The sequence below is a fragment of the Silene latifolia genome, chromosome 11 (genome assembly GCF_048544455.1).
Source record: "Silene latifolia isolate original U9 population chromosome 11, ASM4854445v1, whole genome shotgun sequence".
Lineage (NCBI taxonomy): Eukaryota > Viridiplantae > Streptophyta > Magnoliopsida > Caryophyllales > Caryophyllaceae > Silene > Silene latifolia.
This window is the reverse complement of record NC_133536.1, coordinates 71153919-71180667: the sequence shown is the minus strand read 5'-3', so window position 1 is coordinate 71180667 and position 26749 is coordinate 71153919. Positions and strand designations below refer to the sequence as shown.

At 40.3% G+C, this 26749-nt stretch overlaps 1 pseudogene; it reads right to left on the bottom strand.

Annotated features, from left to right (window-relative positions):
- Positions 1–19677: 19677 nt before the first annotated feature.
- Positions 19678–19777, bottom strand: LOC141616208 (small nucleolar RNA R71; annotated as a pseudogene).
- Between the last annotated feature and the right edge of the window lie 6972 nt (positions 19778–26749).

The following is a 26749-nucleotide window of genomic DNA, read 5'->3' as shown; positions in this document are numbered from 1 at the left end:
ACATAATCATCGCTTCAAAACTGTTTTCTCGGTTTTATGCGTGGTATTGTTGTCCTTTCAGGTACCTATTAGTAGCACTGCTGGCTACTGAAACCTCCTAGCTCACGCTGGTTTGGGGAGGATTCCTTTTGCTGCGCTTAAAGTCTTGAGAGTTTCTGAGTCCTTATTTCATGTCTTATTTATTTATTTAACGCAAATTCCCATTTCCCTTTTTACTTCATTACATGATTTTGCACAATGGGGACATTGTGCGATTTGGTTTGGGGAAGGGTTTTGTGTCGCATTTCATTTGCTTGCATTCACGTTTACATTTTTGCCTTGCATTGTTGTATATTTTCCCTATATATATATACAAAAATCCGAAAAAAAAAATGAAAAATTTCAAAAAACTTCAAAAAATGCATGTTTATTTTAGCATATAGGTCGAGTCGGAATGGTAGTATTTCAAGGATGATATTGCATTTGCATCTGTTTTATGCCTAAGCCTTGCTAATCGACATGTTATTAGTAGAATCGTATTTGCATATCTACGAGTTTTCGTTAAAATTTCTTGCTGGACTTGAGACTTGACTTTAAATTTTGGCAAACTACATCATTTTCTGAGGTTTAGAGCCTATAACTGGTGACATTCATAACCAGTTTATCTAGGATTGTGAGTAGTACTCCTTATGAGACATGTTACATAAATTTGCATAAATATGAATTTGATCTGCTTAATACCTGTATGCATTCGGTTTGTGGTTAGTTGAAACATGTGGTAGAGGTTTTCCTTTGTTCATTTTGCCCATAAGCTCCACACTGCCAAAAATAGCCTTTTTGTCCCGTTACTACATCCCACATTTAGCCTGCCCTTGTCAAGCTAGTAGGTTACGTTCTTGGGATTGTTACTTCATTTGTGGTAGCTAATGCTCATTTTGAGATGATGTTGGAAAATGATAAAGAAAAGAAAATGAAAAGAATAGAAGAAAAATGATTCGAAAAAGAGAAAAAGAGAAACGCATGTGTACTGTAGAGGACGGTTGATCGACTGCCCTCATTGGTCGATCGACTGAGGTTCGAGAAGAAAAAAAAAATCAATTCGCATAATTCAAGTCTTTATTATATGGCGATTTTTGCTCCCATGTTGCATTTGTATCTTATGGGGAGTTAGTTGATTAATTATTATGGAGATTGCGACATTTGTGCTTCTAATTAGCACCGGTTTTATTGTTGATTATGAGTAAGGAAGTGGATGTTGTCATATGGTTTTGTTTGGGTACTAGCTTGATCACCTGTACCTCCACTTTACCATAAATGTTTTGCCTTCTTCTTACCCATTACCTCACATATCCATATATATATACCTCGGCATGTGTCATGGTCTTTTGATTGGTTGGAATGCATATGTACGGTTATAGAGATTACTTTCATATTATATTGCAGGCATGTTCTTATAGGTCGTAGTTAGGTGAGAGTCACTACAAAATTACTTCTTTCTAACTTATACTTTACTCACCCGTATTTATTGTGTGAAATGAGCGACCTGTGAGAGTACAATTTGATAAGTCTCTATCGTTGACGGTTCAGCAGTTTTTGACGACTTCATAACTCGTTTGCATGATTCATGTGCTAATTGATTGTTAGTTGATACCTGTCGAAGTAAGTATCAAAAATAATATTTATAAAACCAAACTACTACTAGCAAGTGGTAGTAAGGGTCGATCACGTTATTTCTCGATCTTAACAATTTAGCTGTTTTAATTCGTTAATTATTGTCCATTCCTATCTCTCGATCTACGGGATGGTCAAGTTTAAGCATCTATCAAGTCTCCTCTCGGTCTCATTGAAAGATAAAGCACTTAACGAAACAAACAAAGCAAAACCAGACGCGTAACCAGTCGATCGACCATGGGTACCGGTCGATCGACCATACCGTGAGTCGAAATCGCCTATAATTTATGCCATCTACGCTATTGCTCCCCTACATCTTAGCGGGGTTGATTTAGCTACTCATAATATCGATAATAACTACAACAAAATTCGTAAAAGCACTAAAGAAAGACATGATCGAATAATTATAACAATAATAACGCATAAACTAATCTAGGGTTCAAGGGATCTAAACTAGCAATTTCTAAACTAATAAAACAGTAGAGCAAACTGAAGTAAAGGAACAAGAATTACCGGAATTCAAAGGGGAATGAACAAATCCACAATAAGAACTTTATTGATAAAGATTGATTGTGAATGAACCCTAAAGTAAAGTAGTATGAAAAACTAGATGAAACTAAGCTTATTGAATGAATAAATACAAGGTAGACAGGGGTTACGTTAAATAGGAATGTCACGTCACTCTTATCTTAAAACCTAATTACATTGGGCTTCGGAATTCCAACTTCAATTTGCGCATCAGAGTCGTGGGGTGGTCGATCGACCACTGGGAACAATCGATCGACCACAGGCGCTGTACAGGAATGCATTCTGACGAATTCTACAGCGCGCACCGATCTTAAAACAGCTGCCATTTCTTCGTTACTTGGTCAAATCAGGCGTTCTACACGGCGTTGGAAAGCTAAGAGGATAAGCTTTCACCTTCAATTAGAATCACTCGATTATCAGCTCTAGAACTCGAGATATTGCCATCTGAAGCAGCCTGCAATGCCGAGAAGCATTCTGACAGTCTATAGACCATGTAGGTCAGTCTATAGACCACTGTAGCTGGTAATCCGCTTCTACAAATCTCGCAAATATGTCTTTCAGGCCTTGAAATGCGCACCAAGTTCGCTTCCCCAGTCACTACTCCATGTCAAATGCAATGCTAAGTACTTAGGGACGGATTCGGCTCGATTTCCGCTGGAGTCTTCACATTTCTGCAATATTATACAAAAACACGAAAGTAGACGAAAATAGGGAAAATAGTAGCATAAACTACATAATTGAGCTCTGAAATACGTGTAAAATAGGGTGTAAAACATCATATAAATGACAGGCATCAAACTTCCCCAAACCAAACCCTTGCTTGTCCCCAAGCAAGAACTAGACTCGATCCTAAAACCTAATGGAACTAATTAAATCTCAGAGCGAAATGCAAACTGAATAGCCTACACCAATTTAATGCAACAACTAACAATCAACTAGCAATATGAATCATTCAAACGAGTTATGAAGTCGTTAAAAACTGCTGAACCGTCAACTATAGAGACTTATCATATCGGACTCTCACGGGTCGCTCATATCACTCAATAAATACAGGTGAGTATATGTAAAGATAGAAAGAAGTAAATGTAATGACTCTCACCTAACTACGACCTATAAGAACATGCCTGCAATCTAACATGAAAATAATCTCCACAACCGTACATATGCATTCCAACCAAACCAGTGACCATGAGACATGCCGAGGTAAATATGGATATGTGAGGTAATGGTTAAGAAGAGGCAAAAATGAATTTGGATAAGAGGAGTTAAAGCCAAGCTAGTAACTACATGTCCAAATTATAACAACATCCAACTTCTTGCTCCAGATAAATCAATACAAAACGGTGCTAATGAGTAGCACTAATCTCACAATCTCCACAAAAAGTCAACTCCCTAAATGATAGTAATGAAGCATGGGAGCAAAAATCGCCATTTGATAAAGACTTTGAATTATGCGATTTTGATTTTTTTCTTTTCTTTTCTTCCTTCTTTTCATTTTTTTCTTTTTTCGTTTTTTTTTTCAAATATATTTTCTCTTCCTTTCTTTCCTCCTTTCAACATTCCATCAACCTTCTCATACAGAGCAATATAACCAAGATGCAATAAACACATTCCCACAACTACCAATACTAGCTCGGATAGGGTAGGCTAAATAATGGTATGTAGCTTATGGAACGAAAAGGCAAATTTGGCTATGTGAGGCTTATGGGTAAAATGAGAAAAGGGGACCTCTACCACGTGTGTCAACAAACCACAAACCGAATGCATATGGGTATTAAGCAGATTAAGTTCATATTTATACATATTGATGTAACATGTCTCATAAGGAGTACTACTCACAATCCTAGACAAACTGGTCATGAATGTCACCAGTTATAAGATCTAAATCTCATTATATAATGTAGTTTGCCAAAAATCTAAGTCAAGTCTCAAGTTCAGCAAGAAATGTAACGAAAACTCGTAGACTATGCATATATGATTCTACTAATAACATGTCAATTAAGCAAGGCTTAGGCAAAAACAGATGCAAATGCAATGTCATCATTGAAATACTACCGTTCCGACTCGGCCTATATGCTAAAATAAACGTGCATTTTTGAAATTTTTTCAATTTTTTTGAATTTTTGTATTTATAAGGGAAAATAAACAACAATGCAAGACAAAATGTAAACGTGAATGCAAGCAAATGAAATACAACGCAAAACCCTTCCCCAAACCAAATCACACAATGTCCCCATTGTGCAAAATCATGTAATGAAGAAAAAAGGGGAAATGGGATTTTGCGTTAAAATTAATTAAAAAGACATGAAAAGGACTCGGAAACTCACAAGACTTTAAGCGCAGCAAAAGTAAACCTCCCCAAACCAGCGTGAGCTAGGAGGTTTCAGTAGCCAGTAGTGCTACCAATAAATACCTGAAAGGACAGAAGATATCGCGCGTAATTCCGATAAAACAATTTATAAAACGCAAAATTATGTTTAAAATAAAGAAACAGAAGAAAACAGAAATGAGTTGGAGAATAAAGTGGAGAAAAGACTCCCTCAACTCCGCAAATCGCCCAAACACAGCAGGGGAATGATCGAAAACAGGTACAACAGCGAACATGGTCGATCGACCACATCACCCAGTCGATCGACCAGAGTGAACAGGAACATAAGCTCCTGGAATTCGCAGCCCAGTCGATCGACCATAGGAGGCAGTCGATCGACTGAGAAACTTGTTGTAAGTTCTGATTTTCTTCAAATTAGCCCAATAAATTGAGCTAATATGGTCTATGAACCTGCAAATACACATAATAACGCGCCCGAAATTGCGCAAAACCCAAAGTAACTGTCTAAAGTCTAAATAAATCCTAAGCAAACTTATTAAAGCGAAGTCTCGCGCACACGAAAAACGATAAATAGTCTAAAAGCAGTAAAATAGTTTTTAAAAGGTCTAAGAAACGCATAGATCAACGAAAACTGTGGAAAATCTCCGACCAAGGCTTCTGTCTACATGAAGTAGCTTCCGCAGTGCTCATCTCAGAAGCTGGACTCCACTCTACTCCGACTGGAATACTCAATGGATCATCTCTAGCATCTTCCCAAGCATGGCCATCATCTTCTCGCTCCTCACACTCAAGATCCGACTCCGAAATTTTGACTGGCTCCTTCTTCTTGGGCTCCTCATCTGGTTCCTCGTCAGTGCCATAGCTAAGACATCCTAGACCGCCTCTCTGAACAATTGGCTCCTTCACAGTTGAAACAGCGAGCGGTTCTTCCTTCCCCAAACCAGTTCTCGCAACAAAAAATAGAAGAATCTTCCTCCAATTTGCTCCCATTCTCAGGGGCGGAGGTGTCATAACAGAATAGGCACGGGCGGGCACATCGAAAAGCCCAAAATATGATTTCTTTTCAGAAATCATATTACAGGTCATGGGCCACATGGGGTCTTTCTTCCTAGGGGATTGGGCAAACATAATAGAGTGCTTCCCTACCTTAAATCTCAAAGTTCTTTCCCCTACATCAATTATTGCACCAGCAGTGTGCAGAAACGGTCTTCCCAAAATAATTGGGGTGTTGACATCTTCAGGAATATCCAAAACAACAAAGTCAACAGGGAAAAAGACTTTTTCAATTTGAACAGGCACGTTCTCTAAGACCCCTACTGGCCGAACTGCAAAACGGTCAGCCATTTGCACAGTCATGTCAGTAATAGCAAATCTAGTCAATCCCAATTTCTTAGCCAGACTCAAGGGCATACCACTGACACTAGCCCCTAAATCACATAGTGCCTTCTCAATTGAGAAGGTACCAATATTACAGGGGACAGAGAAAATACCTGGGTCAGACAGTTTACGGGCAGCTTTGTGAGTTAAATATGAATTAGACTCCTCAGTTAATTGGACAGACTCGACAACATTCAAAGACCTTTTCTTAGCTAGCAACTGTCTCATAAACTTCATATATACAGGTACTTGATTAACTAGCTCTAAGAAAGGTACTTGCACATTAAGACTACGCACTAAATCTTTGAATTTATCGAACGTTACCTCATCTTTGGTTGGCACTAGTCTTTCCGGATAAGGAGTCATCGAAGTAGCTTTGCCCTCTCCTCTAGGTCTCTCATACTGCATCGCGGACTTAGGCTGAAAATCCACTACTTTGTCTTTGTTGTAACTTGACCCTTCTTGATCTCTCGAATGAACCATTGACCGTCGTAGGGTCATACTTTGGAATCGGAACGGACCTATCAGCATCTGGATCTTGCCTTGATGATTTCGGAGCTATAGTACCCCGAAACAAGTAATCCTTCAAGTTATCTGGCATTGGAGGATGGAATGGTTCGTCATCACCGCTTCCTCGATCGATCGACCATGTTGGCCGTCGATCAACGATTTCAACAGATACCAGAAGCTGTGTCATTTCGCGAATCGGTCGATCGATCCGGGTGATGTGGTCGATCGACCGTGATTACTGCCGATCGTCTTTTTCTCGCCCTTTTTCTTCTTCCCTTTTTCAGCAACTTTCTCGGGTCCATCGAGAGCAGACCCGCTCCTCGGCGTCATTGCATGTACGGTCTCAATACGCTGATTCGAGAGTGGAATTGACTCGGTATCTCACCGCATTCTTGTCTAATGTAGCAATTTGAGATTTCAGCTCCATGATTGAAACCTCATTTGCCGCATTACTTTTCTCGTACCTCTACCAAAAGCAAACTGTACTAGACTTATCAACTCGCAACTTCATTATTTGACTCTTCTTTGTGACGGAGTGGATGGTGGTGGGGCTTCATAAGGAGGCACATATGGTTGATGCAGTGAAGTAGGATCGTAATTATACGAATTGTCGAGCTGAAGTTGATGAAAAGCAAACATCTTCTCCTTAGGGTTCCTGCATGCCTCAGATGTGTGTCCCGCTCCGCCGCATCTCCCACAAAACGGCACCTGCTGCTCCTGAGAATGGAACATGGGTGAACCCTTCAAATCTCGTAGATAGGACCTGTAGGACCTAACAAAACAACACTAGAGGAAATGGTAAGAACTGCCTCAAGGTACTCAGTCTTCCTTTGAGGCGAAACACAGACTAAAATAAAAAAACAACTAAAACTAGCACTGCCTCCCCGGCAATGGCGCCAAAATTTGATACCTGTCGAAGTAAGTATCAAAAATAATATTTATAAAACCAAACTACTACTAGCAAGTGGTAGTAAGGGTCGATCCGCAGGGAGGTAGGGAATTCTAATTGTTTTAATTTTAGTCTATGAAATTCTGGGGGTTTTGGATTAAAGTTTATCTAAGTCTAAAATGCAAAAATAAAAAGGCAGAGAATAAAATTTAGAGTAAGCAAATGACAAAAGAAGATCTAAGACGGTCGGTTCACTATAGCTGCGATGGCACATAATCCTAGGTAACTTCGAAATACGGTCGCGAAGGATAGGGAAAACAAGTCCTCTCGGTCCATGTTAAATAGTAGCTACCTCTCGGCCTATGCTACTAATCCCTAAGTCTCATTAATACTAACTATCGTTCTTGATTAATGATTCCTAATGCAAACTAAATCACGTTATCTCTCGATCTTAGCAATTTAGCCGTTTTAATTCGTTAATTATTGTCCATTCCTATCTCTCGATCTACGGGATGGTCAAGTTTAAGCATCTATCAAGTCTCCTCTCGGTCTCATTGAAAGATAAAGCACTTAACGAAACAAACAAAGCAAAACCAGACGCGTAACCAGTCGATCGACCATGGGTACCGGTCGATCGACCATACCGTGAGTCGAAATCGCCTATAATTTATGCCATCTACGCTATAGCTCCCCTACATCATAGCGGGGTTGATTTCTAAACTAATAAAACAGTAGAGCAAACTGAAGTAAAGGAACAAGAATTACCGGAATTCAAAATGGGAATGAACAAATCCGCAATAAGAACTTTATTGATAAAGATTGATTGTGAATGAACCCTAAAGTAAAGTAGTATGAGAAACTAGATGAAACTAAGCTTATTGAATGAATCAATACAAGGTAGGCAGGGGTTACGTTAAATAGGAATGTCACGTAACTCTTATTCTTAAAACCTAATTACATTGGGCTTCGGAATTCCAACTTTAATTTGCGCATCAGATTCGTGGGGTGGTCGATCGACCACTGGGAACAGTCGATCGACCACAGGCGCTGTACAGGAATTCATTCTGACGAATTCTGCAGCGCGCACTGATCGTAAAACAACTGTCATTTCTTCGTTACTTGGTCAAATCAGGCGTTCTACACGATGTTGTAAAGCTAAGAGGATAAGATTTCACCTCCAATTGGAATCACTCGATTATCAGCTCTAGAACTCGAGATATTGCCATCTGAAGCAGCCTGTAATGCCGAGAAGCATTCTGACAGTCTATAGACCATGTAGGTCAGTCTATAGACCACTGTAGCTGGTAATCCGCTTCTACAACTCTCGCAAATATGTCTTTCAGGCCTTAAAATGCGCACCAAGTTCGCTTCTCGAGTCACTACTCCATGTCAAATGCAATGCTAAGTACTTAGGGACGGATTCGGCTCGAGTTCCGCTGGATTCTTCACATTTCTGCAATATTATACAAAAACACGAAAGTAGACGAAAATAGGGAAAATAGTAGCATAAACTAAATAATTGAGCTCTGAAATGCGTGTAAAATAGGGTGTAAAACATCATATAAATGACATGCATCATTAGTTAATGCATTAAATTGGTTTAGGCTTTACATGTTACATTTCGCTCTGAGATTGAACTCGTTCCACTAGGTTTTAAGATCGAGTCTAGTTCTTGCTTGGGGACAAGCAAGGGTTTGGTTTGGGGAAGTTTGATGCGTGTCATTTATATGATGTTTTACACCCTATTTTACACGCATTTCAAAGCTCATTTATGTAGTTTAAGGCTACTATTTGCCCCAATTCGTCTACTTTCGTGTTTTTATGTAACATTGCAGATTTATGCGGAAATGAGTAGATATTGAGCCAAATCCGTCCCTGAGTATCTTGCATTTCATTTGACGTGAAGTATTTGCTCAAGGAACGAGCTTGGTGCGCATTTCAAGGCCCGAAAGACAAATCCACGAGAAGTTCGAAGTCAAGTATCAGCTACTTCAGTCGATCGACCGCTGCCCATAGTCGATCGACCAACCCACGAGTTCCAGTAGCAACTGTTCAGCGAAGAGCAGTCGATCGACTGCTTTGCTTGGTTGATGGACCAAGACGCTCTTTCAGATGTGAATTAAAAGATCGAGAAGTTTGAAGCCCATTGTATTAGGTTTTAGGAAATAAGTGCTACGTTGTATTCTATATAACGTAGCTTTGGTTTTGAGAATCGGAATCAAGTTTTACATCTAGTTTTTATTCAGTTTTACTTAGGTTTTAGAAAATCAAATAATTAGGGTTTCAATATTGTTTTCGTACAATTTACAATTGCATTCAGTTTTTGGATTCTATTCCTGCAATTCTTCCATTCGGTATTCTCCTGTTCTTGTTCAGTTTTATTGCTTATATTTCGTTTATAGTATATATTTGCTAGTTAGTTTCCCAAAGCCAATTATCGTTTATTATTACTTGTTATTTAATCAATTTAAGCATGAATTCAGTGGTTTATTTCGTTTATATTGTTGTTGTTTTCATCAATATTATGAGTTCCCAAAGCCGGTCGATTCACGGGGTTCCCTGGTCGATCGACTGGCCACGTGAGGTGTTACCTTCGTTTTAATTGATTTAATTCTATATTTGACAAATCGAGTGCATGCGACGAGTTAAATGCTTAGTATTTGACCGACCCATTAGATCGAATGATAGGGAAGGTTGTTAGACTACCAATTAAAATGACTAAACTGTGCTAAGATCGAAAGATAGGTAAAGTTTAGATTATTAATCACTTTTCAGGACGAGAGTCAGTACTAGTGATATTAGGGACCCGTAGCGAGATCGAAAGATGCTACTTGTTGAGAGTGGACCGAGAGGACCTCTTGTTTTCCCGCCTCATGTGTTTATTTCGGACCTACTTAGTATGCTGCTGCCGAAACTACAGTGAACCGACCATCTTAGTACCCTTTTATATTTGATTTTATACATTTCTTTAGTTTATTGCTCATTAGTTATAGACCAATTTAATCAAACCCCCACATCATTGTTACCTTAGACTAAATTTAGACAACTAATAATTACATCTGCCTCTCTGTAGTTAGACCCTGTTACCACTAGCTTCTGTTAGTTTTAATAGGTATTATAAATATTATTTTTGGTACTCACAACGACGGGTATCAAATTTTGGCTAATAGTGGAGACTACATCCCATACTTAGCCAAGCATAAATACTGTGTCCAATGCACAGTATGCACAGTATGCCGTGAGAGCTTCTAATGCAAGTTGAAATGGGACTAAAATTCATGTCAAATACGAACTTGTATTAAGAAAGGACAGTATTTATAAGTTTCAAGTGACTAATTGCCTCCCCGGCAACGACGGCAAAATTTGATACCCGTCGTTGTGAGTACCAAAAATAATATTTATAATACCTATTAAAACTAACAGAAGCTAGTGGTAACAGGGTCGAACCACAGAGAGGCAGATGTAATTATTACTTGTCTAAATTTCGTCCTAAAGTAACAGTGATGTGGGGGTTAGATTGAATTGGTCTATAACTAATGGGCAATAAACTAAAGAAATGTATAAAATCAAATATAAAAGGGGTACTAAGATGGTCGGTTCACTGTAGTTTCGGCAACAACATACTAAGTAGGTCTGAAATAAACACATGAGGCGGGCAAACAAGAGGTCCTCTCGGTCCACTCTTATCAAGTAGCATCTTTCGATCTCGCTACGGGTCCCTAATATCACTAATACTGACTCTCGTCCTAAAAAGTGACTAATAACCTAAACTTTACCTATCTTTCGATCTCAGCATAGTTTAGTCATTTTAATTGGTGGTCTAACAACTTCCCCTATCTTTCGATCTAATGGGTCAGTCAAAACCTAAACATTCAACTAGTCGCGTGCACTCGATTCGTCAAATATAGAATTAAATCAATTAAAACGAAGGTAACACCTCACGTGGCCAGTAGATCGACCAGAGAACCCAGTTGATCGACTAGGTATGGTGGTCGATCGTCCAACACGCGATTTCAGGCCATATTAATTCTAATGCCGCCTAACTACAGATTCCCTACATCCTAGCACGAATAAATTAGCTACTCATGATTATTACGAAAACAACAACAAGATTGATGAAATAAACTACTGAATTCATGCTTGAATTAGTATAATAAAAGACTAGCATAAAACGATAATTATGGTTTTTGGAGATCTAACTTGCAATCCTATAATACGAATGGAAGCAACAAATTGAATAATAAAACAGAAGAATACCGTTTAAAGGATTTGTAAAGGGAAGATCAGAACCGAATGCAAAAACCGAAACTTTATTAAAGAACGAACTAAACTATGAATGTTGAATTGTATTTCGAACTGAATGGTAAAACCTAGATGAAAACTGAATGTAAAACTCTGTAAACCTAGCTTACGTTATAAAGAATACAACGTAGTTCTTATTCCAAAACCTAATGTACTATGGGCTTCAAATTCCTCTATCTTTTAATTCACGTCTAAATCGCGGTCTGGTCGATCGACCATGTTGCTCAGTCGATCGACCAACCTACGCTGAGCAGTAGCTTCTGATCTTCGTGCCTTGGTCGATCGACCAAAGGAATCAGTCGATCGACCACTGTAGCTGGTACTTTGCTTCAAAAACTTCGTGGATTAGTCTTTCGGGCCTCGAAAAGCGCACCAAGCTCGTTCCTTGAGTAAAAACATCATGTCGAATGAAATGCAAGATACTCGGGGACGGATTTAGCTCAATATCTACTCATTTCCGCATAAATCTGCAATACTACATAAAAATACGAAAGTAGACGAAATGGGGCAAATAGTAGCATAAACTACACAAATGAGCTCTGAAATGCGTGTAAAATGGGGTGTAAAACATTATATTTAGGACACGCATCAAATTTCCCCAAACTAAACCCTTGCTTGTCCCCAAGCAAGAACTAGACTCGATCCTAAAACCTAATGGAACGAGTTCAATCTCAGAGTGAAATGTAAACCGTATAGCCTAAACCAATTTAATGCAATAACCAACCATTAATTAGCGTATGAATCATGCAAAACGAGTTTTAAAGTCGTTAAAAACTGCTGAACCGTCAACTGTAGAGACTTATCAAATTGGACTCTCGCGGGTCGCTCAAATCACTCAAATAAGCACAAGGTGAATATATGTAAAGATAGAAAGAATTCATTTTGTAGTGACTCTCACCTAACTACGACCTATAAGAACATGCCTGCAATCTAATATGAAAGTAATCTCTACAACCGTACATATGCATTCCAACCAAACAAATGACCATGACACATGCCGAGGTAAATATGTGGATATGTGAGGTAATGGGTAAGAAGAGGCAAAACATTTATGGGAATGTGAAGGTATAGATGATCAAGCTAGTACCTAACAAAACCATATCATAACATCGAACTTCTTGCTCAAAATCAACAATAAAACCCGGTGCTAAATAGAAGCACAAATCTCGCAATCTCCATAATAATTAATCAACTCCCCATAAGATACAAATGCAACATGGGAGCAAAAATCGCCATATAATAAAGACTTTGAATTATGCGAATTGATTCTTTCTCTTTCCTCGGACTCCAGTCGATCGACCAAGTAGAGCAGTCAATCGACTACATTAAACAGTACAGCACACTTTTTTTTCTCTTTCTCTTTTCTATTTCTTTTCTTCCTTTCCTTTTTCCAACTTCCCAACTTCATCTCAAAATGAGCATATGCCACCAAAAACGAAGTAACAACCCCAAGAACGTAAACTACTAGCTTGACAAGGGCAGGCTAAATGTAGGATGTAGTAATGGAACAAAAAGGCTGTTTTTGGCAGTGTGGAGCTTATGGGCAAAATGAATAAAGGAAAACCTCTACCACATGTGTCAACTAACCACAAACCGAATGCATACATGTATTAAGCAGATTAAATTCATAATTATGCACATTAATGTAACATGTCTCATAAGGAGTACTACTCACATTCCTTGATAAACTGGTCATGAATGTCACCAGTTATAAGCTCTAAATCTCAGAATATAAGGTAGTTTGCCAAAAATCAAAGTCCAGTCTCAAGTCCAGCAAGAAATTTAACGAAAACTCGTCGATTATGCATATTGATTCTACTAATAACATGTCAATTAGCAAGGCTCAGGCATAAACAGATGCAAATGCAATGTCATCATCGAAATACTACCGTTCCGACTCGACCTATATGCTAAAATAAACGTGCATTTTTTTGAAATTTTTCAATTTTTTCGGATTTTTGTATATATATAGGGAAATAAACAACAATGCAAGACAAAAATGTAAACGTGAATGCAAGCAAATGAAATGCAATGCAAAATCCTTAACTTCCCCAAACCAAATCGCACAATGTCCCCATTGTGCAAAATCATATAATGAAGAAAAAAGGGAAAACGGGAATTTGCGAGAAAATTAAGTAAACAAGACATGAAGTGAAGACATGGAGACTGACAAGACTTTAAACGCAACAAAAGGAAACCTCCCCAAACCAGCGTGAGCTAGGAGGTTTCAGTAGCCAGCAGTGCTACTAATAGGTACCTGAAAAGACAACAATACCACGCATAAAACCGAGAAAACAAAGTTGGGACGGTAAAATTATGCGCAAAATGAAGAAAACAGAAGAAATCAGAAATTAAGCGCAGAATAAAATGAAGGGAATACTCCCTTGACTCTGCAAATCGACCAAACACAGCAGGGGAATGATCGAAAACAGGTACAGCAGCTCTGGGCGGTCGATCAACCACATCGCCCAGTCGATCGACCAAAGTGAACAGCAACAGGAGCTTCTGGAACTCGCAGCCCAGTCGATCGACCATAGGAGGCAGTCGATCGACTGGAAAACCTGCTGTAACTTTCTGATTTCTTCGAATTAGCTGAGTAACTTGAGCTAACATGGTCTATATACCTATAAAAACACATGATAACGCACCCAAAATTGCGTAAAACCCAAAGCAATAGTCAAAAGTGTTTAAAAATCCCAAACAAACATAAAAGAGCGAAGTCTCGCGCACACGAAAAACGGTAAATAGTCTTAACAAAACAATAAAATAAATGGTTTATGAAGCATTCGATCAACTAGTAGTTGATCAAGAACGGCCACGGTATGGCCCACTTGGTTGGCTTCTGCCTACAAGAAGTAGCCTCAACAGTGCTCATCTTCTCAACTGCAATCTTCTCAACTCCAACATCCGCAGAACTCAACGGATCAACATGTCGGACATCTTCCCATTCAATGACCTCTTCGGACTCGTCGGAATCCAGATCAGACTCCGTTGCTTTAACTGGCTCATCTTCGGGCTCCTCATCCGTGCCATAGCTAAGGCATCCTAGACCGCCTCTTTTAACTATTGGCTCCTTCACAGCTGGAGCAACATGCGGCTCTTCCTTCCCCAAACCAGCTTCTGCAATATCTAAAACAGAAGAATCGTCCTTTACTTTGCTCCCAATCTGGGGCGGAGGGGTTACAACAGTAATAGGCGTAGAGACAGGCATATCAGGAAGCACAAAATATGATTTCTTTTCAGAAACCGTGTTGCAAGTGACGGACCATATGGGGTCTTTCTTCCTAGCCGTCTGGGCAAAGACAATGGAATGCTTGCCTACCTTAAAGGTCAAAGTACCCGAACCAACATCAATAACTGCACCAGCAGTGTGCAGGAATGGTCTACCCAAAATGATAGTAATGTGGGTATCTTCGGGCATATCAAGTACCACGAAGTCAACAGGGAAGAAGAACTTCCCTATTTGCACGGGAATGTCCTCTAAGACTCCTATTGGCTGGACCGCAGAGCGATTAGCCATCTGTACAGTCATGTTGGTGACTACAAACCTGTTCAACTTTAACTTCCTAGCAAGACTCAAGGGCATTACACTAATACTGGCTCCTAGGTCACATAAGGCTTTCTCAATAGGAAAGGTGCCAATATTACATGGGACTGAAAAACTACCTGGGTCTTCTAACATAAGGGGTGCAGTATGGGTCAAATAAGAACATGACTCCTCAACTAGTGCGACAGTATGAACAGTTTCAAGTGACTTCTTTTTAGACAGTAATTGCTTCCTAAATTTCATATAAGCAGGCACTTGATTGACTAATTTAAGAAAAGGAACTTGTACGTTTAAACTACAAACAACATTTTCAAATTTATTAAACGATACCTGTTCCTTCGTCGGCACCAATCTCTTCGGATAAGAGGCTGTAAGAAGTGACTTAGCCCTCTCCTCTAGATCTCTCATGCCGACATCGGTGGACTTAGGCTGAAAGTCCATAACCTTCTCCTTGTTATAGCGACCCTTCTTCAGACCATCTCAAATGTGAACCATTAATCGACATAGGGTCGTACTTCGGAACCGGAACTGACCCATCAGCATTTGGGTTTTGCCTCAATATTTTCAGGGCAGTCGTACCCCGAAACAAATGATCCCTCAAGTTATTAGGCATTGGAGGACGAAAAGAATCACTTTCAGCAGCGCTGTCAGTCGATCGACCGGGTTGGTCAGTAGATCGACCGACTTCTACAGGAACAGTAGCTTCTGGTTGTCGCAGAACGGTAGATCGACTGGGTATGTTAGTCGATCGACTGACATACCTGCTGATTGTCTTTTTCTTGCTTTTGTTCGTCACTGCCTTCTCCTTCCTTGGTTCAACTTCATCCTTTTCAGTGACGTCCTCAACCATAATGGGCCCATCAAGGGTAGACCCACTCCTCAAGGTGATAACATTAAGGGTCTCTTTTTGCTCCGTTTGAGTCGGTAAATGTCCCGGAGCTCGAGTTGTATTCTTGCTAGCCAATTGGGCAATTTGGCTCTCTAACATCTTCATCCCGACCTCTCTAGCTTGGCACTCTTTCAGCAACAGGTTTTTCAACTCAGTAAATTCGGAACCTTGTGATTGTCGCTGCTGCTGAGGGATATACGGAGGCTTTTGATATGGCTGCTGCTGCTTATAAGGGGGCACATAAGTCTGCTGCTGCTGCTGCTGTGGAGGTTGAGTCGGATTCAAGATATTTTGGCTACTCCACCTCAGATTTGGATGGACATTCGGCTCATAGTACGTGTTTGTCTGCCTATAATGTTGAAAGGCAGCACAGGACTCAAAGGGACTAGGACAATTTTCTGAAACATGTCCCTCAGCTCCACATCTTTTACAGACGAAAGGATCGTCTGAAACAACATTTACATGGTAAATCCCTCCTTTTGAAGCTCCTCCCAACTCGAACTTGTCAAATCTCGCCGTGAGAGCTTCTAATGCAAGTTATAATACCTATTAAGGGACCGACCCATTTAGCAGTATGGACGGTTTAGCAACCCCATAAATACTGTGTCCAATGCACAGTATAAATACTGTGTCCAATGCACAGTATGCACAGTATATGCGCCGTTGCCGGCGAGCCTACCATTCTTATAAATATTGTGTCCAATGGCGCATATACCGTCCACAATGGTAGTCCGTGCCAAACCACAAACAGTATCCACAATGGTAGGCTAAGTATGGGATGTAGTTAGTTTACTTTGCGATTTCTATGATTTATTGTAGGAATGAGTGGAAGTGAGCTGAATCAAGCCTAAATCGTCCTCCGGAGGCAACTTCAGGGAAGCTTGGAAGAAGGGAGTTCGTACTCACTCACCTTGGGATGCGTGCATTGGAGTAAAGTGGCCTGATTTGAAGAAAGAAGGAAGTCATCATACAGCTCGGTTGGTCGATCGACCAAGCTCTTGATCGATCGACCGAGGAATTTCAAAGAGCTACTTTGCATTGTTTAGTTTAAGGCTGGTCGATCGACCATGCTACTCAGTCGATCGACCAGGTTTCACAACTGTTATTGATTTTTCGTGTTAGACTTTTAAAAAGCCCAATTGTAATTAACTTTTTGGGCATCGTTTATCAGTAGAACAGATGAATAAATTAGGTTATGCTTTTCATTAGAGAGGAACTCAAGTTTTAGATCTAGTTTTTGGGGAAGAAAGGTAGACTACGGATTGCAATTCAATTGCCTTTGTTCATCAATTCTTAGTAAGTTTTAATGTAATTTCCATCTTCATTATTTCTAATCAATTTAATTCTTGTTATTATTAGTTTTATTCAAGAAATTCAGTTTTATTCTTTTGTCTTAAATTCAATTTCAATTATGTCAATCTCATTCCTTGCCTTCAATTTCGCAATTTTTATAGTTTTAATCATGCATAGCTAATTTTATTGATTGGGAACGAGGTGAGCCATGGCGTAAAATAGGGTCAATTTTATTAGTAAGATTTTCTTCCATATCGATCTTATTTTCTTTTGATAAACCTTTTTACTAGATTGAAAGATTAGTAATTAAAGTTGTCATTAGATTGGAATTTTCTTTGAACGAAATCTTTGAGAAATTCTAGGGAATTAGAAGACCATAAGGTTACTTTGAGCATTGATCGAAAGGCTTGCTCATATTTCCTGAGACCGTATTATAGGACCTCTGCTACCTTATTGACCTGACCTTAACCATGGTGAACCGAAGTTCCCGATCTTCTTTTTATCTTGTTTGAGAATTTTCTTATTTTCTCAATTAGTCTTTAGAATCAACCAATTCAAAACCCCACTTAATTGTTACTTTTATAGACTGAAAATAGCAAACAAAATTGATCGTGTCTCTCTGTGGCTCGACCCTTACTATCACTAGCTATAGTCTTAGTTTGGATTTATAAATTTAATTTTGATACAAAACGACGGTATCAAATTTTGGCGCCGTTGCCGGGGAGACGGTGTAATTCTGTTTGCTTTATTTTTAGTTTATCTTTCTTGTCTCAAGGAACTTTGGTTCCTTGAGGCCGTTGCTTACTCTTGCTTCTAGTTTTGCTTTTGCACAGTTAGAAGACAGGTTTTTGAGAGGAAGACTTGAGTACTCCCAGTTTTGCGAATATGACTATGATATATGACAATCTTCAGCCAAAAGAGCAGCATATTCCAAAGGGACACGTGTTACCTACCCCTACTACTGGTCACTTCGAATTTTGTTCCTCTTATATTGATTTAGTGGAGCGAAATCAGTTTGCTGGTCTACCGGACGAGGATCCTTTGAAGCATATGGAAATTTTCACAGACTACTGCTGTTCCATACCTGTACCGGCTGGGGTGACCCAGGATGAACTAAAGGGGATAATGTTCTTATACTCCTTGAAGGATTCGGCGCGAGATTGGTACCGCTACCTTGATAGGGTAGCAGCTGGAGTCACAAATTGGACATCTCTAGCGTTAGCCTTCTACAAGAAATATTTCCCACTTGCAAAGACAGATGCCTTGAGAAGTAAAATTACAAATTTCCAGCAAGGACCTGATGAGGAATTTTGTGAAGGATGGGGACGTTTCAAGAGTTTGGTTAGGTCATCCTGGATGCAGCTGCGAATGGTAGGTTCCAAAATAATACCGGTCAGAATAAAGGTTGGAACACTATTGAAGAGATGGCAGTCCATAAAGCTGAGTTTGGAAGTTCACGTGGAAAATCGCGAAAGCAAAGTGATGAAATGAGTGCCGTTGCGACACTCATAACTTCTATCACTGCCCGTCTCGCAAAGCTCGAGACCTCTGAAGCTACCAAGGAAAGAGTTGAAATTCCTGTCCATTATTCAGATGAGACCGCGGAATTGAGAGAAATGGTCCGAGCTCTTTGGGTTCTATTCGCGAAAATAGAAGCAACTGGAATTGAATCTACAAAGAATTTTGTGAAGCAGTTGGAGAATATATAGGCTAAGCAAGTCGCCAATTTTTCAAACAAATGTGAGGGGCCAATTGAAACGATTAATGCCGACAGGGTGGTGAATTAGTATCGTTCAATCCTGAGATTGAGAAGACTTTGCGCGAGTTGAGGCGATCATCTAGAGTATTGCCGACAGAGGAATAGCTAAGTACTCTTTCTAGTTACTACGAGAACGAGCTGTTTGAGGAGGATCCACCTTCATCTCCCATTTCCACTTCATCAGCTGAGACAGTCACTTCTCCAGATTTTCTAGAGATGGCTGAAGAAGCGACCATAGCAAGTCACTCTGAGCCGACAGCTGTAAATCTATATAAGGGGTTCGAATTACCAGGAGCTGATAGAAACTTTGAACCGAAGCCTTCTTATATCAACTTGGTTGAGAGAAACCAATTCGGGGGAGCTGCAAATGAAGATGCAGCCAAGCATATGGAGATATTTATTGACTATTACTGCTCTATACCCCCGCCGACCGGTGTGACCCAGGACCAGGTGAAGGAGACTATGTTTATATTCTCACTCCGAGCTGCTTCAAGGAAGTGGTACAGAGACCTGGATCGAGCTGCTAATGAGATCACCGACTGAAATTCGCTGGCCTTGGCATTTTATAAGAAGTACTTCTCTGTTTCGAAGACTAATGCTATTTGAGCTCAGATCACGGGCTTTAAACAGGGTCCTGACGAGAACTTTTATGAGGCGTGGGTGCGTTTCAAGAAGATGGTGCGAACCATTCCGCATCATGGGTTTGAGAAATGGAGCCTATGCAATCAGTTCTACAATGGGCTCTATGGCGATCAAAGGGCTATCCTGGATGCGGCAGCCAGTGGCAGATTCCAGGAGAACATGAGAGAGACTAAGGGGTGGAAGATCATTGATGACTTGGCCACCCATAAAGCTGAGTATGGAAATTCCAGGGGAAATCAAAGGAGAGCTGCTGAATCTCCTTCTGTAGCATCATTAGAAGCTCTCACGGCAAGGTTTGATAAGTACGAGTTGGGAGGAGCTTCAAAAGGAGGGATCTACTATGTGAACGCTGTTTCAGACGGTCCTTTCGTCTGCAAAAGATGTGGAGCTGAGGGACATGTTTCAGAAAATTGTCCTAGTCCCTTCGAGTCTTGTGCTGCCTTTCAACATTATAGGCAGACAAACACTTACTATGAGCCGAATATCCATCCAAATCTGAGGTGGAGTAGCCAAAATGTCTTGAATCCGACTCAACCTCCACAGCAGTAGCAGCAGCAGGCTTATGTGCCCCCTCATAAGCAGCAGCGGCCATATCAAAAGCCTCTGTATGTTCCTCAGCAGCAACAACAATCCCAAAGTTCTGATTTCAATGAGTTGACGAATTTGTTGCTGAAAGAGTCTCAAGCAAGAGAGGCCGGGATGAAGATGCTAGAAAGCCAAATTGCTCAATTGGCTAGCAAAAATACAACTCAAGCTCCGGGACATTTACCGACTCTAACTGATCAAAAGGAGACCCTTAATGCCATTACTTTGAGGAGTGGGTCTACCCTTGATGGGCCCATTATGGTTGAGGACGTCACTGAAAAAGATGAGACGGAAACCAGCAAGAAGAAGGCAGTGACGAACAAAAGCAATAAAAAGACGATCGCGGGTATGTCGATCGATCGATCGACATACCCGATCGATCGACGATCCACGACAAACAAGTAGCTCATCATTTTGTAGAAATCGATCGATCGATCGACCAACCCGTCGATCGTGCGATCGACAACACTGAAAGTGATTGTTTTCGTCCTCCAATGCCTAATAACTTGAGGGATCATTTGTTTCGGGATACGTCCGGCCCGAAAATATTGAGGCCAGACCCGAATGCTGATGGGTCAGTTTCGGTTCCGAAGTATGACCCGATGACGGTCAATGGTTCACATTTGAGACGGTCTGAAGAGGGTTCAAGCTTCAACAAAGAGAAGGTCGTTGACTTTCAGCCTAAGTCCACCGATGCCGGCATGAGAGATTTAGAGGAGAGGGCTAAGTTACTTCTTACAGCCCCTTATCCAGAAAGATTGGTGCCGACGAAGGAACAGGTATCGTTTATTAAGTTTGAAAATGTTGTTCGTAGCTTAAACGTACAAGTTCCTTTTCTTGAATTAGTCAATCATGTGCCTGCTTACATGAAATTTATGAAGCAATGATTGTCTAAGAAAAAGTTACTTGAAACTGTGCACACTGTCGCACTAACTGAGGAGTCATGCTCTTATTTGACCCATACTGCACCCCTTAAGCTAGAAGACCCGGGTAGTTTTTCAGTTCCATGTAATATTGGCACCTTTCCTATTGAGAAAGCCTTATGTGACCTAGGAGCCAGTATTAGTGTAATGCCCTTGAGTCTTGCTAGGAAGTTAAAGCTGAATAGGTTTGCAGCCACGAACATGACAGTACAGATGGCTGATCGTTCTGCGGTCCAGCCAATAGGAGTCTTAGAGGACATTCCCGTGCAAATAGGGAAGTTCTTCTTCCCTGTTGACTTCGTGGTACTAGTTATGCCCGAAGATGCCCACATTCCTATTATTCTAGGTAGACCATTCCTGCACACTGCTGGTGCAGTTATTGATGTTGGTTCGGGTACTTTGACCTTTAAGGTAAGGAAGCACTCCATTGTCTTTGCCCAGACAGCTAGGAAGAAAGACGCCATGTGGCCCGTCACTTGCAATACGGTTTCTGAAAAGAAATCTTATTTTATGCTTCCTGATATACCCATCTCTACCCCTACTCCTGTTGTGACACCTCCGCCCCAGACTGGGAGCAAAGTGGAGGAAGATTCTTCTGTTTTAGATATTGCAGGAGCTGGTTTGGGGAAGGGCGAGCCGCATGTCGCTCCAGCTGTGAAGGAGTCAATAGTTCAAAGAGGCGGTCTAGGATGCCTTAGCTATGGCACGGATGAGGAGCCCGAAGATGAGCCAGTCAAAGCAACGGAGTCTGATCTGGATTCCGACGAGTCCGAAGAGGTCATTGAATGGGAAGATGTCCGACATGTTGATCCGTTGAGTTCTGCGGATGCTGGAGCTGAGAAGAGTGCAGCCGAAAAGATGAGCACCGTTGAGGCTACTTCATGTAGCCAGAAGCCGACCAAGTGGGCCATTCCGTGGCCGTTCTTGATCAACTATTAGTTGATCGAATGCTTTTCTAAAACATTGTTTTTATTGCTTTCGTTAAACTATTTTTATAGTTTTGTGTGCGCGAGACTTCGCTCTTTTAAGTTTGCTTAGGATTTTATACATTTTAGACTATTACTTTGGGTTTTGCGCAATTTTGGGCGCGTTATTGTGTGTAATTGCAGGTTTATAGACCTTGATAGCTCAATTTGTTGAGCTAATTAGACGAAATCAAGAAGTTACACAAGGTTTTCCAGTCGATCGACTGCCTCCTATGGTTGATCGACTGGGTTGCGAATTCCAGAAGCTCTTGTTGCTGTTCACCTTGGTCGATCGACTGGGTGATGTGGTCGATTGACCGCCCAGAGCTGTTGTACCTTTTTTCGATCATTCCTCTACTGTGTTTGGTCGATTTGCGGGGATAAGGGAGTATTCCCTTCACTTTATTCTCCGCTTAATTTCTGTTTTCTTCTGTTTTCCTCATTTCGCACATAATTACCACTTCCACTTTGCTTTCTCGAGATTACGCGTGGTATTGTTGTCTTTTCAGGTACTTATTAGTAGCACTGCTGGCTACTGAAACCTCCTAGCTCACGCTGGTTTGGGGAGGTTTCCTTTTGCTGCGCTTAAAGTCTTGTGAGTTTGTGAGTCCTTTCTTTATGTCAATTTTAATTATTATCTCGCAAAATCCCAATTTCCTTTGCTTTTTTATACATGATTTTGCACAATGGGGACATTGTGCGATTTGGTTTGGGGAAGGGTTTTGCGTTGCATTTCATTTGCTTGCATTCACGTTTGCATTTTGTCTTGCATTGTTGTCTATTTTCCCTATATATATTCAAAAATCCGGAAAAAAAAAAATTGAAAAATTTCAAACAATTTCAAACAATGCACGTTTATTTTAGCATATAGGTCGAGTCGGAACGGTAGTATTTCAATGATGACATTGCATTTGCATCTGTTTTGCCTGAGCCTTGCTAATTGACATGTTATTAGTAGAATCGTATATGCATAGTCTACGAGTTTTCGTTAAATTATTTGCTGAGCTTCAGACTTGACTTAGAATTTTGGCAATCTACATTACATTCTGAGTTATTAGAGCCTATAGCTAGTGACATCTATGACCAGTTCATCTAGGAATGTGAGTAGTACTCCTTATGAGACATGTTACATAAATTTGCATAAATGTGAATTTGATATGCTTAATACCTGTATGCATCCGGTTTGTGGTTAGTTGACACATATGGTAGAGGTTTTCCTTTATTCATTTTTCCCATAAGCTCCACACTGCCAAAAACAGCCTTTTTGTCCCATTACTACATCCTACATTTAGCCTGCCCTTGTCAAGCTAGTAGTTTACGTTCTTGGGGTTGTTACTTCGTTTTTGGTGGCATATGCTCATTTTGAGATGTTGTTGGGAATATGAAGAAAGGAAAGAAAAGAAGAGAAAAGAGAAAAAAAATGATTCGAAAAAGAAAGAAAAAAAGAGTGTTGTACTGTTTAATATGGTCGATCGACTGACCATGTTGGTCGATCGACTGCCGCCCGAAAGAGAAAAATCAATTCGCATGATTCAAGTCCTTATTTAATTGGCGATTTTTGCTCCCATGTTGTATTTATATATTATGGGGAGTTGATTGATTAATTATTATGGAGATTGTGAGATTTGTGCTTCTAATTAGCACCGGGTTTTATTGTTGAAGTTTGAGCAAGAAGTGGATATTGTCATATGGTTTTGTTTGGGTACTAGCTTGATCACCTGTACCTCCACACTCCCATAATTATCTTGGCCTCTTCTTACCCATCACCTCACATATCCATATTTATACCTCGGCATGTGTCATGGTCATTTGATTGGTTGGAATGCATATGTACGGTTGTAGAGATTACTTTCATATTATATTGCGGGCATGTTCTTATAGGTCGTTGTTAGGTGAGCGTCTTTACAATGTTACTTCTTTCTATCTTTACATATATTCACCTTGTGCTTATTTGAGTGATTTGAGCGACCCGTGAGAGTCGAATTTGATAAGTCTCTACAGTTGACGGTTCAGCAGTTCTTAACGACTTCATAACTCGTTTGCATGATTCACGTTGCTAGTTGATTGTTAGTTGTTGCATTAAATTGGTTTAGGCTATTCGGTTTGCATTTCCCTCTGAGATTGAACTCGTTCCATTAGGTTTTAGGATCGAGTGTAGTTCTTGCTTGGGGACAAGCAAGGGTTTGGTTTCGGGAAGTTTGATGCGTGTCTTAAATATGTTGTTTTACACCCCATTTTACACGCATTTCAGAGCTCATTTGTGTAGTTTATGCTACTATTTGCCCCATTTCGTCTACTTTCGTATTTTTATGTAATATTGCAGATTTATGCGGAAATGAGTAGATTTTGAGCCAAATCCGTCCCCGAGTACTTTGCATTGCATTTGACGTAAAGTACTTACTCAAGGAACGAACTTGGTGCGCATATAGAGGCCCGAAAGACAAATCCACGAGAATTTAGAAGCGGATTATCAGCTACTCTAGTCGATCGACCGCTACCTATGGTCGATCGACCATACCACGACTTCCAGGAGCCACTGTTCAGAGCTTACCAGTCGATCGACCGCTCACCATGGTCGATCGACCACACCGCTACTTTGACGTGAATTAATAGAACGAGGAATAGCAAGCCCATAGTAGTTAGGTTTTGGAAATAAGAACTACGTTGTATTCTATATAACGTATGCTAGGTTTTGAGAACAATCATCTAGTTTTTATTCAAGTTTAGCAGACAGTTCTTTAGGAAATAATTAGGGTTCCGAATATTGTTCCGTATTCAACGCAAGTTACTGTTTACATTCGTTTTTCTGGATTCTATTCCTGCAATTCTTCCATTCGGTATTCTCCCGTTCTTTTTCAGTTTTATTGCTTATATTTCGTTCATAGTATAGAATTGTTAGTTAGTTTCTCGAAGCCAATTATCGTTTATTGTTATTTGTTATTTAATTAATTTAAGCATGAATTCAGTAGTCTATTTCGTTTATATTGTCGTTGCTTTCATCAATATTATGAGTAGTTAAATTCATCGTGCTAGGATGTAGGGAATCTGTAGATTAGGCGGCAGTAGAATAGTGACTTGAATCGCATGCCGGTCGATCGACTGGGTTCCCTGGTCGATCGACTTGCCACGTGAGGTTTTGCTTCGTTTTAATTGTTTTAAATTCTATATTTGACGAATCGAGTGCACGCGACTAGTTGAATGCTTAGTAATTGACCGACCCATTAGATCGAAAGATAGGGAAAGTTGTTAGACTACCAATTAAAATGACTAAATTATGCTAAGATCGAAAGATAGGTCAAGTTTGGGTTATTAGTCACTTTTCAGGGCGAGAGTCAGTACTAGTGATATTAGGGACCCGTAGCGAGATCGAAAGATGCTACATGTTGAGAGTGGACCGAGAGGACCTCTTGTTTTCCCGCCTCATCTGTTTATTTCAGACCTACTTAGTATGCTGTTGCCGAAACTACAGTGAACCGACCATCTTAGTACCCCTTTTATGTTTGATTTTATACATTTCTTTAGTTTATTGCCCATTAGTTATAGACCAATTCAATCAAGCCGCCACATCACTGTTACTTTAGGACTAAATTTAGACAACTAATAATTACATCTGCCTCTGTGTGGTTCGACCCTGTTACCACTAGCTTCTGTTAGTTTTAATAGGTATTATAAATATTATTTTTGCTACTCACAACGACGGGTATCAACTCGTACTTGTCAAATCTCGCCGTGAGAGCTTCTATTGCAAGTTATAATACCTATTAAACTACCCCAAAATTTTGGCGCCGTTGCCGGGGAGGCAATTGATCTAATTTTTAGTTGTCTTATTTTAGTTTGTTTCTTAGTTTAAGGGACATTTGTTCCTTAAACTTTTCTTATATTCTTTTTGTAGTTTCTTCTTATGCGTAGGTCACAGGGTGGTGAATTAGTACCGTTCAATCCTGAGATTGAGAAGACTTTGCGCGAGTTGTGACGATCATCTAGGATATTGCCGACAGAGGAAGAGCTGAGTACTCTGTCTAGTTACTACGAGAACGAGCTGTTCGAGGAGGATCCACTTTCATCTCCAGTTTCTACTTCATCAGCTGAGACAGTCACTTCTCGAGATTTTCTAGAGATGGCTGAAGAAGCAACTATATCAAGTCACTCTGAGCCGACAGCTGCAAATCTATATAAGGGGTTCGAATTGCCAGGAGCAGATAGGAAATTTGAACCGAAGCCTCCTTATATCAACTTGGTTGAGAGAAACCAATTCGGGGGAGCTGCAAATGAAGATGCAGCCAAGCATATGGAGATATTTATTGACTATTGCTGTTCTATACCCCCACCGACCGGTGTGACCCAGGACCAGGTAAAGGAGACTATGTTTATATTCTCACTCCGAGATGCTGCAAGAGAGTGGTACAGAGACCTGGACCGAGCTGCTAATGGGATCACCGACTGGAATTCGTTGGCCTTGGCATTTTACAAGAAATACTTTTCTACCTCGAAGGCGAACGCCATTAGAGCTCAGATCACGAGCTTTAAACAGGGTCCGGATAAGAACTTTCATAAGGCATGG